The sequence below is a fragment of the Leptinotarsa decemlineata genome, unplaced genomic scaffold (genome assembly GCF_025532065.1).
Source record: "Leptinotarsa decemlineata unplaced genomic scaffold, Ldec_3_MD MMD2_P_RNA_scaffold_5, whole genome shotgun sequence".
Classification (NCBI taxonomy): Eukaryota; Metazoa; Arthropoda; class Insecta; order Coleoptera; family Chrysomelidae; genus Leptinotarsa; species Leptinotarsa decemlineata.
Window position 1 is genome coordinate 10,980,541 of NW_027412532.1, and position 14,884 is coordinate 10,995,424.

At 37.2% G+C, this 14,884-nt stretch overlaps 1 protein-coding gene across 3 annotated transcripts in view; it reads left to right on the top strand.

The window, feature by feature from the left end:
• Nucleotides 1-10,851: 10,851 nt before the first annotated feature.
• The window catches only part of ninaC (STKc_myosinIII_N_like and MYSc_Myo21 domain-containing protein ninaC), a 53,009-nt gene continuing 48,976 nt past the window's right edge, over nt 10,852-14,884 (top strand). For 2 of the 3 annotated variants that reach the window (XM_074169527.1, XM_074169530.1), the window contains exon 1: nt 10,862-11,009. The gene's annotated coding sequence lies outside the window, so the exon portion shown is untranslated. Of the gene's footprint in view, nt 11,010-14,884 lie in introns of all 3 variants that reach the window. The other variant, XM_074169528.1, reaches the window with a different exon arrangement.

The following is a 14,884-nucleotide window of genomic DNA, read 5'->3' on the forward strand; positions in this document are numbered from 1 at the left end:
TTACAGTGTGATTGAAATAAATAAACAATTTTTATGTTACGTGTATTATTGAAAGCCTACGATGATGTTGCAGGTTTGACATTTTTATGACAATAAATTGGTCTTTTTATAACGAACAGGGATTGTCAAAAAAAACTGATTACCTCAAAAAGAGAATGGATATTTAAATTCCTCAAACCCGTTATTGATGACTCACGGAAATAATTTCTCTCATATCTGGAGCCTAAAAACGAAACAGTATCAATACAATTATTCAAGATTCATTAATTCTTGAATCAATGAATGAAACAAAATGAAACGATAATGAATTTGGTTTACTTTCCCTTTCGAAATGATTCAGTGTAAATTTGGAAACAACGCTACTGGTAAAATACTTAGTAAATGCATAGATGATGCATAGTATGTTCCAAAATGTATCTAGAGTCCTAGCAAAATTATCATGAAAAGTATGTTTTCGAACTTCAACACCATAGTTCTGACATATATCATTGGCCCAAAAACAATCTTCCCGAATATTACCATATTATCAAAAAAAAAACTTTTAAAGGAAGCTTTTTCTGACGATGCATTCATATACCTCGGTTTCGATATTATTTCTATACTGAGTATAATTTCAATCTGTAATCTATCATATTCGATTGATGACCTATTTATATTTCAGAAATTAATATTGAATATAGAATAAAGAAAATAACCTCTGTCTAATTTCTACTAGGTTTATTATTTGATACGACCGGTTTCGGTTTATTGGACCATTTTCAAGTCGTTACAAATAATAAACTCAGTATGAATTAGACAAATGTTTTTCTTTATTGTATATATAATCTGTCATCCATCTGCCAAATACTTACAAACAGATCAAAATAGCTATTTATAATGTTGAACGTTGAGCAATTTCACGAACAAAATAAAACTTACTTTCAACACAAATACCATACAAATTTTTTTGTACAACAGTCCTGTTTCTTTACTAGCTGAATCAGAAGCAAATTTAACGGATATCAAGAAGCACGGAGGATGGAAGTCTACAACAGTAGCTAAGGGTTACATCGATCAATATGTTTCTTATTGCTGAAAGAATAATCCCAACAGCTCAGCGTTACAGCATCGTCCTCTCCACTTCAAGAATTAAATATTTATGCCCATAAAATTGTCAACTCAGATAGTTAAGTATAACACAAGGCTCTTCAACATCGCAAAGTGATAATATCAGCAGTTGTTCTAATTGTACTTTCCATATTAATGCTCATAAATGATAAAAATAATGTAATTAATGTATATAATACATTTGAAACAGAATTTAATCGTATCTATAACTATTTTTCATAATAGAACTACCTTGAGAGTTGAATAATTATGTTTTATTTACTGCTACTTGGTCGAAAAAAATCGTGTTAAAATACTTTTAACACTAGTGTTGAAAATATTTTTAACACCCTACTTTGTAAACATCATCTTTCAATACTCTTGACAACCATCAAAAATCGTTCAGTGCACGGGTGCAATTTTAATACATAAAGGAACGGCTCGGGTCTTACAGACCCAGAACGAAAACTGTATATTTTTTTAATTAAAAATTTTTATTATGCATAATAACATTACACATCTAAATAAACATTTTACTACCTATTTTTGAAAAAAACCAATGTTCTAATTTTGGAAAAGAACTACAATAATAATAAATGACAAATATATGTTTTTTGGTCCTTAAATGTTAAATACCCTGTAGAAAATGAACGTTTTGAATTTCGTCAGCCCACACATGACATACATATCTGGAATGTTCTAAACCAATATATTTTTTACAAATTTTTGCATTGAAAACGCGTTTTGCGATCTTTAGAGAAGCTACAACGATCTCCTTCATTACCCTCGACAGCTACTGGTTCCGGTACCTGGACACCGCTAATTTTTGCAGCCTTGTATCTTATTTCTCTCGTCAAATGCGAAGATGTAACTCTTTCTTTCATGTGCTCCATTACCAATTGAATTCCAAGCTATTTTTGAAATATCCTTTTCTGTTTTCCTGACGGTGATAAAGGATCATTACTTCTTTTTATAATAAAAGCGTTAATCACAGACACGTTCAATAAATTATAAAAAATAACCATTGGCCATCTCTTGGTGTTTCTGGCAACACTATATTTGGCACGAAGTTGATCCACTACATCAACACCACATTTTGTCGTATTATAGAAAGTGGTCAGTCGGTAGCCAAGCGGTTCGGCGTGGGTGATTTGTTCACTCACTCGAATTGACTGCCGTGTTGGTCGGTGGTTCAAGCCCTAGTCTGAACGATCGATCTTCACTTGCTATCGTCCAACCCGTGTTAGGAATCACACGTTAAAAGGTAAGACCTCGTTAATCCTTAGCTCGCACAAGTTTCGACTTCTGAGGGTTGTCGTTCGTAGGGGTGCGACAGCTGGTTAACGGAAAAACAGATTTTAAAACAGATTTTAAAACAGATTTTTAAAACAGATAATTTCCGGTTTATTATCTTCACCAGTGCTGGCATCGATGGAGTCGTCATGGTGCATCGTAGACAGAATAATAACATGTTTGTTTTTTTTTGGTTTATAGGAAACAATGGTCATATTTTCAGTAAACCCAAACATACTTGACTTCTCTAGTCTTGCAATAGAGATGAATTATTTTGGTATTTGCCGCTTATTTTTCCGCATAGTACCAACAACCGTCAATTTATGGGTCACTAGTAAATTTTCAGCACATTCCACCGAAGTGAACCAATTGTCCATGGTAATGTTTCGGTTTGATTTCGTAATCGGTTTAACAATTCTTTCAACTACATCATAGGCTGGGTTGCTCACTCTGTACGGACCTTCTGGCTGCTTACCTGCATAAATTTCTAGGTTCAGAGTGTAAAACGTTAGAACATCGGCTAATGAAAAAACTTTCAACCCATATCGGGCAGACTTGTTGGGAATTGAATAATTCACGAAAAGAGTTCTTGATAAAATTGGTGTAAATCTTAACCCACATATACATATGAATTATCACAAACCTAACAACAACACACCCACCTGACCACGAACATCTTCCCTTTCCGGTTTGTCCGAAAAATTGTCAGACATTGATTACTGATATGATGTAAAAACAGCTTAGAACAACCAATAGTTCGAGATCTCTTCTCACACGATATTGCAGTTGAGAAATGAAAAAGTGTATTTAAATCATAAAATACTTTAGTCCTATGGAAAAAAGTTATATAGGTCAAACTTCAAGTCGCCTACATGCAGGAGAAAAGAACATGAACAGAAGACAGATAACAGATTCGGGAATGGCGTTGGAAATGGTCAAAGAACTACACGATGAAATGAGAAATCTCAAAAAATCTGCATAGAAGGTAACAAGTGTTTTTCAATCAACTCTGTGGAAATGGATCGGACGTATGAAACTAAACCAAATTTTTGGATAACATCCAGTATGGATGGATAACATCTTCATGTAAACTATCGAATATGATATTTGGGCATTTCATTTTTTCAGCATTCAGCAAAGAAAGCATACCTGGTTTCGTTTGAGGTGTTATCATCTAAAGAAATCTAGGTATATATTTTTTGTCAAGAGATTATTCGATTTCTACACTAAATTTATGATAACATTGGCTCTTCAGTGGTTTATTTTATGCAGTTAGTGATCAGGGTAATAAAGGGCATTAGTTTACCCTTTACTCATTCAGTCATTCGACGAACATTTTCTCTGAATTATCACTCCCTAGTACACAAAAATGTACAAAATGTGGACATGAACTTTTGACTGATATTTAGTATGGTTTAGTTCTGAGTGCTTTTCAAGTACATATCAAACAGAAACCGTCCGTAACACATAAAACCAATCAATTCAGGAAAAACAAATATTAACAAATCTAACATTTTCCTTCCTAGAAACGAAACCAAGAAGATTTATTAGTGATGAGCCAAGGAAAGTTGTTAGTAAACGCTCGGACGACAAATAGCAGAATTATCATCTATAAGAGCCGACAAAAGACGAGCGGTATTACAACTTTAGAGAATTTTAAAAGCTATCACATGTATAACGTCCCAGTAAACAACGAAACATGGTCAATAAAAGTATTTCTTATGTGTTGTACAAAAGTCACGTGGAGGAGATGAATCACCGCACAAAAAAGATTACTGTCTCCTGTCTCAGTTTGAGTGAGATATTTAATTTTTATGACCGTTATCGTTATGAGCGTATCACATGAATGAGAGTGATGTATATCTTTAGTAATATCCATACTTTTCTGTCATTTCCCAAGGGAATGGTAATTTTGATATACATCATGGCAATTCGCAAAAAACACAATATTTTCTAGATTTCAATTGTTTTTTACAGTAAAGTAATATTAGAAATACTCAATGGAGAATATTAGACTTGGTACTAGGCCCTGAAATTTCTATGAGTGAATGTTTAGTTGAAAGAAATTAATTGCCATTTGTGAATGAAGACGACTATCACCCTTCCTGAATATAACTATCAATATTCCAAATATGTTTTGTCGTGACTGGTGAATTATTAGTCAGACGGACACAACGTTTACAAATGACAAAATTTATTTGTCTAAAGAAATGAAATTACGTTAAAGCCAATCGCGAATATACCTACACAGTAGGTTGAATGGACTGACGCCTATCAGTGGTATTAGCCAGGGGAGTAGTTGTTTTCTGATATTCGTCAGTCCATTCAATCTACTGTGTATGTATATTCGAGACTGGCTTGAACGTTCAAAGTTCAATTCTTCAGATTTGTTTACTACCAGTCTTCAAACATAGCTCACTGACTAATAAGAAAGTTTTTCTTCCTTATTCAGAGGAATCGGACAAATTTCGGATATGCAGTTGGTTAGTATCTCATCCACTAGATGGAGTGACATTTTGTTGTTCGCTCCAACTTAGGAAGACGAATGAAATAATCTGAAAGAATTCCGATTTTCAACATGGAAAACACAACACAGATAAACAACTCAGAGGGGCAAAACACTGAAGAAGTGGCATCATCCCCAAAAGAGAAAGAAGTCGCACCAACCCATGCGACAAACCCAGAAAAAGATCCGACAAAGCCGCCACCGATAGTCGTTCACGACAGTAAAAGGTGGAACGAGATCTCTAAAGGTCTTGAAGTTAGAAAAATCGGATATAACAAAGCGAGGTTGACCAGAGATAGAATTTATATCCACGCGAACAATGGAGGAGGAGTGGTGTAAAGCCAGTCGATACATGGAAGAAAGGAAGATAGACTTCCATACATATTCCATAAAAAAAGAGATTCCGCTACACGCAGTGATTCGCGGGATCCCCGAGAACGTGGCGGCAGAGGACGTCATAAGCAACCTAACAGCACAGGGATACACTGTGCTCGAATGTTACAGGATGACATCCAGGCGCACCAGGGCGACGCTACCCCTTTTCCTGGTAAAAGTACCGAAAAGCGAAGAATGGATCTACGCACTAAGAACGTGCGTGAGGGCAGAACCCCAAAGAATAAACAGGGGGCTGATATCGCAATGTCACAAATGCCAATTATTTGGACATGCTCAGAGATGCTGCGGCAACGGTTATACACATCCCGAAGCCCAAGAAGAACCACCTGTTCACAGACAATCACAGGCCAATTAGCTTCCATAAGCAAAGTGGCGTAGCATGTTATCTTGAAGAGACTCGAAGATCTAACTAGAGAGCTAGGAATCCTCCCGGATGAACAATTCGGTTTTAGATCGGAACACTCGACAGAGCTAAAAGTCCTGAGGGTAGTAGACTTCACGACCGAGGGCTTCAACCTCGGCAGAAAAGGACACAACACCGGAGTTATCTTCTTAGACGTCTCCAAGGCGTTCGACAGAGTTTGGCATGACGGACTACTGGCCAAAATGATTTCTGATATTCAAAACCTATGGTAAGATTAATTCAGTATTTTCTAGCTGACAGGCGATGCCGTTGCAGAGTAGGAGAGGAATTATCAAAAGTTCGACTACTGTCCCGCAAGGAGCAGTCCTTTTGCCACACCTCTTCTCCGTATACACAGCGGATGTGCCCAAGCCAGAGAACAACTTTAGCAAGTTGGCACTCTGCGCGGACGACACGGCCCTGCTGGCGAGATCCACGAGCCAAGTACATGTCACAAGGTACTTGCAACAACAGGCAAACAGATTAGAGGAGTGGGCCAACCTGTGGAAGATCAGTATAAACCCTGACAAGAGTCAGGCGATACTGTTCACCCGCAGGTTTTTACAACCGGAAGGCAACGTCACTTTCAACAGACAAGAGATTCCGTGGACCAACAACAAACCTGAGAATCACCTTAGACAGGAGATTAACATTTCAGTCTCATGTACGACAAAGAATCGGAATGGCCAGACACGCCAGACAAGGACTGGCACCAATCATAGGACGGAGAAGCAATATGGGGTTGAAAGTGAAGTTGCTGATGATCCAAACCGTTCTCATGCCCATAATACTGTACGCATGCACTGCCTGGGGCCAGTGCGCACAGACATACAGGAAGAGGATACAGTCGTTCATGAACGCGATTGTAAGGGCCGCCGAGAACGCACCGTACTACATCCCCAATAGATTAATATACAGAGACTTAGACCTGGACACGCAATATGTGGACGTGTATATGAGAGAACACGCAGAAAGCGTGTTCGATAGAATCAGATCGCACAACAACCCAGCGCTACACGATCACACGATGCGTTGAACATAGATGACCCCAGGTTCCGAGAAAGGCCGACAAAACATTTTTACCGATTGCGAAAGAATAGCTCCTAAAGGCTGACTTTCGACCAAAAGAGGTAAGATGTCAATCTTGCTGAAGTGCCCATCAGTAAGTTGAGGATCGCTTGGAGAGCGAGGGTGGATGGAGTGGGGTAATAGGTTCTCCTCGCTAATTAGCTGGGGGGGGGAAAGCTTCTACTTCAGGGCACTCAATCGGGAGGGGGCATGAGGAGGGGATTTTCAATTATGGAATATCATTGACTTTAGGTCGATGATGGCCACTATCTTGCACGGATGAGTGGCTAATGAGCCCAAAACCGGTCTGCAAGTGTGTCCGTTCCAAAATTGAAGGTCGACTCTTTCAGTTGTATTGCCAATTGCATATGCATGAAATTTTCTGTGAGGATTCCTGATGCACTGACGCCTGTCGTATATAATCCAACGCCCTTCGTGATATTAGCCAGGGGAGTAGTTGTTTTCTGATAGGCGTCAGTCCATTCAACCTACTGTGTAGGTATATCCGAGACCGGCTTGAACGTTTGGAGTTCATTTCTTCAGAAATTGAACACGATTTCGTAAATTATTTTTTGTTAGTTTCTATTTTTTTTAAGGTATTTTTTCTATCAAAACACTAACCTTTCCAATTAGTAGTAACCTCACTTTGTTCGTGTCATCTTCGGTTTCATCAGCTTGGAACCCAGCTCCCTTACTCTAGTAGCTGAGTTTTGTCAGAGAGACAAATGGGTTTCGTGGCTAAGGTTGGCTTTCACTTCTTTGTCTTTATACATTTTTAACGAAAGTTTTCCAACAATTCAAAAGCATAAGATTCTAAATCACCAATGGTTTCAATTGCAACAGAGAAGAAACAGTAGAAACTCAGCAAAATTGAGTATTTTCATATGAATGTGTTCAAATACATACAACAATAAATTGCTCACCTGTTATGATTCAGTTGCTCATATTCCTATAAAATAAGAGTTCTCTCAGTCCTTTGATTGTATTTTCTGCAGGTATATATATATATATATGTATTTTCTCAGTAATCTTTATGTTTCCAGTTGACTCATTCTTTTTGCTGGTCATAAGATCAATTTCACGTAAGAAACTCTAATTCTACCCACTGAGTATACAGAGTGGTCCAACGAAAAATATGCACCTTGCTTTTCTCCTTTTTTTGTAACTCAACGCAAAAATGCTCGGACAGGTCAATTTTGCTTTTGAGGGGGACACATTTTAAATGTATTTTTCTACCTGTGCCTTCAACCCCCTAGCGAGGGTGAATAACAATCCTAAAATTTTAAATGGAAAGTGGGGTCGAGTGATATATCATTTGAAAGGACACAAAATTATCAATTACAACTACAACCCAGTACTTTGAAATGTGTAATTGACTTAGTAGAATCCTACTTCAGCAAGTGCTGAAAATGTGACCCATTTGCTTCCATACAATAATACAGATTTTATTCAAATCTATTCCTAACATTCTGTAGCATATCAGGTGTTATACTTCTGCACTCTGCTGTAATTCGTTGGCGAAGATCTTCTATGGACTCGGGCTGCATAGCAAAACATTTATTTTTCAAGTGTCCCCAAAGGAAAAAGTCTGAAGGCGATAAATCAGGTGACCTGGCAGGCCATTCGATGGGGCCTCTCCTTCCAATCCACCATCCAGGAAACCGGTCATCTAAAAAGTCTCTTACCGGAGCAACATAGTGAGGAGGTGCTCCATCTTGCTGGAAATGAAGCCGATCATCATTATGATTTTGGTCATTTTCAATTATTTCTGTTATGAGAGGATCAATTGTATCTTCAAGCATGTTCAGGTAGACCTCACCAGTTAAATTCCCAGGAATAAAAAGTGGCCCTACGATATAACTACCTAATATGCCACACCAGACATTGATTTTTTGAGGGTACTGGGTATGGACCTCTCGGAATAAGTGTGGGTTACTGTCATCCCAGTAACAGCAATTATGCCTATTCACAGCTCCATTAAAAAAAATGTACTCTCATCGGAAAAGCACGTGTTGAATGATAGGTGCGGATCATCAATTAGTAGCTGGCTCAGTTGTTCGCAAAATTGCAGCCTTCTATCAGGATCATCTTCATTGAGTTCCTGTACTAATTTAATTTTGTACGGATGAAATTTATAGGCTTCTAATACCCGTATTATCGACGAACGGGAGACACCTGAGGCTGCAGCAAGCTGACGGGTACTTTGAATATGATCCAATTCAACATGTCCCAAAACAGCGACTTCCACTGCTTCATTTCTGATCGGTTTCCGTAGCTGGTGTTTCACATTACAGACAGATCCGGTATCGACAAACTTTTGGACTAACTTGGCAACGTACGAATCATTCACATTTTTCCCAGGATGACTGTTATCAAAGAGGCGAGCAGTAAGTCTAGCACAAATATTATGTTGATAATAAAGTTTAACAATTTCAACTCGTTCAGGAATGGAATAAACCATTTTTACAGTAAAGTTGGAATAATTTCAAAAGCAACCGAACTGGATTAATGAACGTTTGCCTAAATTCTTTTTGTACACTTATCTGCTGTTGTTATTTGAACCAAAAAACGCACGAGAGAAATTGAGGAATGTAGTAGTGATAAAAATGCCGTTTTTTCCGCATTTTCATTAACATCAAAAATATCGAGTAAATGTTCTTGCTTTTTTTATAACTATTCAAGTAAATACAACAAATTAGGTATCATTGGAAAGAGAATTTTGTGCCCAACTTTCCCCACTTTCCATTTAAAATTTTAGAGTTGTTACTCACACTCGCTAGGGGGTTGAAGGCACAGGTAGAAAAATACTTCTAAAATGTGTCTCCCTCAAAAGCAAAATTGACCTTTCCGAGCATTTTTGCGTAAAGTCACAAAAAAAGGAAAAAAGCAAGGTGCATACTTTTCGTTAGATCACTCAATATATCACATAACCAGTCTTTTTCTAAGGATTACACTGGTGGAGAATTTGCCTCCTATTCGCAGAATCACAGGATACATTCCGTTTGATACAGTTGATTCTATAGTTGCAATCAATTTACGGCACTGTCGAACTTTTCAAAATCTACCCTTTTTTGCTTCCGGACAAGTTTCCTTGGATAATAAAAAAATCAATATTTGAAACTGCTAATTGAGAGCAGACTTCTATATCACCACTATATATCCATGGTTAGTTCAAAAAACATCGGATTAACACAAGTGTTTTAGTTCATCTGAGGTAAAGCAATGATAATAATATTCACCAGAAATTGGAATAAACAAAATTACTCGTTCGAACACGGGGTTCAAACATAGAGGGGCAATAATTCTTCTATTATAATAAATGTTATATTCGAAGTAAAGTATAGGTAAATAACTTTGTAGGAGTTCTAATGCATTGAAAAGAAATGGAATGGAGCAATCTGGCCCGATGAAAAAATTGGACAAAGGATTTTTGAATCGACTGAAATCTGGAGTGATGACATTTGCTGTAAATGCTTGAATTTCGAAGATTGACAGAGACAAGTCAGTGAAAGTACTTACCTTATTGGCAAAGCGAAGTTTTGAGAAACTCGAAGAATTCATCAAAATCTTCCCCACATGTGATTAAGTTTTTATCACTTGGATCAAGATCGTCCTCGTATTTGCACTTCGAGAAGTTGAATGAGTTGTTATGAATGCTGAATATATGAATTGTACAAGGAACTTTTTTAATAATTCTGGTTTTCATTGTTTCTAGATGAATTTAATCGAATAGTACTATGATTCCTCACCTGGTAACGTCAAGTTGGATTTTCTGCTAGCAGGAGCTCAAAAAAGTCTTCATTTGTTACCTTTGCAACTAACGTTACCTTCTTTCAGAATATATTCATGAATATCCATCGGATACGTTTTTTTCTGATTATTACCACTTTCTCCATTATTCAAAAAGGCTGGCGGAAAACAACTACTTCGTTCGATGTCACTTCAAGTAATAACACCATGTATACATTCCTTCAAACAATATCGAGCTCTAGAGCTCTTTCGCATCTATTTCAAATTAGGATCACTTTCATTCCAAATCCCATTAAACTTTAATGGTTTCTACCGTAATTGCATTAGAAGTATTTCGTAGAGAAGAAACATTTGTTATATTCGTTTTTATCGTCCAAGTGAGCTATGGTGTAATGGAAATAAAGCAAAATAATTTAATTCCAGAAGTAAATTAGCTGCTGCGAATGAATTAGGCTGTATTTTCTTGTTTCATAGTGCTCTCCGTATGTATACGTGATATCATTACAGGTTAATTACCTACTCAATTTATCTTAGATTAGTTTGTTAGCAAAGTTCTTATAGCCTTAACGGTATGCTAGTCACGTATATATTGATGAACATAAATATGATGACAAAATATATTGATGATATTTATTCCACATATTGACAATTTTAATTTCTAATCGATTAATGGATTCTTGAAAATAAGGTATTATAAATTTGTTGAATATAGGCTTCGACTAGTGATTTTGAATGAAGAAACCATTGGGGTGGCGCAGAGTTGGGTAGTATCCGAATATTTCTGTATTCGGATACAGTATCCGGATACTTTATATGTATTCGAAAGCTGTATTCGGATATTTTTCAAATTTTGTATTCAGTATCCCTATCCGTGTCCAAATTTGTAAGTATCCGAATACCGTATATTTTTTTCGATCTTCGGGTATTTTTTAATTATTCGATAAATGAGAACCAGACCAAACAGCCCCATTTTATGCAGACGTATCTTGTCGCATTTTGTCGGGCATCTTCGAAAACGGTGAAATACAATTTTAGCACTTTGCCACCTCGAAAAATGAGTTATTAGAGTGCCTCATATATTAAAAATGTGCAGTAGACCCCACTTGGTGCTTGTTTTCTTCCGTTTACGGGGTTGGGACATCCAAACTCGAAGTTCAGCATCCTCGAAAACGGGATGAGGTAAGGCGGTAAAAGATTTTATGTCGTATGTGCGTGGCCATTTCATAATTCCCATATCAATTATCCATTCCTTATAAAGAACCCTGATGAAATTCATTTCTTTTGTGAAAATTTTCTGTATCCGTGTTTTTAATAACTCTGTTTAATTGAAAATGAAATACTCGTTTTAATTTTAGTTGTTTTTCAGTTTTCCAATATTACTGTATTTATGACTCAATTGCAATAAGTGATTTGTTCAATGATTACCTTAAAGTCTTACTATCTTTCTGCATTTGTTCAACAAAGAAATTTAATATTGCTATGTGTGAACTTGAACTACGTATCGAACGATGAATGTGATGATTCATCCAACCCAGTTTACGGTCGGGATTCAGCATCTAGCGTCTAGCGTCACGTTTTTTACAGGAAAAATCCTGCAAAATCTTGTCTGCTGCAAGGATCACGAACTTGTGGTAGTTCCATTTAGCTCAGTTATGATTGAGTTGTCATAGATGAGATTCGTTTAGGATGTTACTGTGATTTTTATAATTATTATCGTCTATCGTGCAATATCTGTTCATAAATATTCAAAATAAATTACGAAATGAATATAAACAGTTTTTTAAGTTTCTTTTATTTCCTATCTTTTTGTATCACTTTTTGTTTTCGATATGGCAACAAGATGGCCGTTATCAATTATCAAAGTTCGAAAGTCCCTGTTGGAAGACCCTTCACAAAGCAGGAAATTGTGTTTCATTGTCGCAAAAGAAACGTATTACGGTAACGTTATTATGATTTCTGGCAGCGGTTCTTCAGCTGTGAATGGTAAACGTGTTCTAGGTGTGCCTGTTCATACCGTAGCTCAAGGTGCTTTATGAGTTGGTCATAGTCTTCCTGTTCTTGGGCCGTGGGGGTTTGCGAAATATTCGTTGCTTCGCCACGCAACGTCATTGTTAATGCTCCGCATTCCACCCATTTGCTCTGGCTGCAGCTACGAATTGTCGGCGGTAATTTTCCCAGGAAGTTTTTCCGTCGAACCGGGGCGGCTTCATGGAGAGCTTTCCTGGTTCAGAACTGACTATGACATCTTTCAGTTTCGGAATTGAGTCCGTTTCTGTGGGGTGGGCAGAATTAATGATTTGGTTTCACAACTTGCTAATTGTTTCCTTTATCTCGCTGATTTCTGCCTGAACTCCGCCTTTGATTTCCTCTACTTCTGTGTTCATTTCCTTCCTGATTTTATCTATCTCTGTCTCGATGGTTCCTATCCTTTCTACGAGTAGGCTCGCCACACTACAAAGCTCTTTTTTAAAGCCTTCTGTATTTTCTAGAAGTTCTTCCTTCAAGCTATTCGAATTCTCTAGAAATTTATCTTCCAAACTTTTCGAATTTTCCAGAAGCTTGTTTTCCAAAATCTTCGAGTTTTCCAAAAGCTTCTCCTCCAGGCACTTCGAATTTTGTTGAAGTTCATCTTTCAAACTCACCGAATTTTCGCGAAGCTTGTCTTCCAAACTTTTCGAATTTTCTAGAAATTTACCTTTCAAGCTTTTCGCATTTTCCAGAAGCTTCCCTTCAAGGCTTACCGAATCGAGTTTGCTCATTATTGAACTCAAATCATCCCGAGAAATTTCGAATAAATGTTTCGGGATCTTCTCCTGATTCAATCAAGTTATCCCATAGTCTCTTCTGGAGTACTGATTCCTTTCCGGAAGAATCTAGCTCTCTCTTCTCCAATTCTTGCTTCAATTCGGCGGCTTTCAAGTCCACTAGGCACACTTTCCTGGAACACATTTTGTCTATTTTCCACAAAACCGAATACGTCCACTTATTTTACTCGAGTCCGAAACACTTATTTATTTCCACAAGTGTATTTTTCGCGGGAAAGGTCTATCAGTTTATGTTTCCGTAGTCCGTTACTGTCCACTTTGCGAAACACAATGAATCACCAGTCTCTCTGCGCGAAAGTTTTTTAGCCAATTTCACCGTAATACAAAGATTGTCCACCAAGTGTTCACAAATTGATTTTAAAAATCCACTTCTGAACACCAATTGTAACGAGTTAAAGAATTAACTGTCTTGAACAAATTTATTTTTAACCATATTTCACTATCACAACTAATTTATATTCCACAAATAGCAACTAACGCTTAATTTATCTGCACTGTTCGAATTCTTTATTTAAACGCACGATTCGCTTTCTGAATACAGACAGAATATCGGCAACGATCGCTCCAGATCTCGCTAGGGGTTTCGGAACTCATCATGTGATGCGTGTTTGCTGGCTGAGATATCGGTCAGGGCCGGCTTGAGATTCGTTACAATGGGGCACTTCTGTAATTTTTTTCGGAATTGGCTCATTCGTTATTGAGAAATCAAATATTGAACGTTTTATTTAAGAAAAAACATAAAATTTGCTGTCGCTCATTTTATTGCAATCAACAATAGTAATATCAATGGAAACACAATCAACGGAAGAAGTGTTCAAAATGACCCCTATCTAGTTGCATACAATGATACACTCTACTCTAGAAGGCGTTCCTTACATTTTTGAAGATATCCGGAGTCAGAAATCTGCATTTCTAAACAGTTCTCTGTCGCAGGTCTTCTAGATTTGAAAACTTCATTTAATTAATAGTAAACGTTTTGGAATGGGCAACAATGTTGGTTTTTTCTGCACTGGTAGTTTTTGTTGAATCTAGTTGTCACAGAACAAAAAGTAGATAGTTAGCCACTGTCCCTTCTTCAAGAATTATTATTCAGTCATCTCTGTTCACTGTGTTCCAACATGGTTTATTCTACTGGAGGAAGAATAGAAATTGTTGCAACCTTTTCTCGAAGTAATGAATGTGCTAAAGCTGCTGCAAGAATTTTTAATACGAATCCTCCCGACCACAACGTGAGCCATCAATACGTTGAACAGTTAATGGATAAGTTTCAAACTTCAGGTTCTGTTCACAACAGAAAACGTGAATTATCCCGTCCTGTCAGAAATGACGGAGTTGAAATTGCAGTTTTAGGTCATGTACAAATGAATAATCGAGCATCCATCAGACAAGTAGCTAAAGCGTCTGGTGAATCAGCTACTTGTGTTTTTCCGATTTTGAAAGCCTACAAATTTCATCCTTTCTAAACAAGGCAAGTTCAGGAATTAAACGAAGATGATCCTGATCGTCGACTTCAGTTTTGTGAGTAGGTGTTCAGCGAAAATTTGACCAATGACCTAA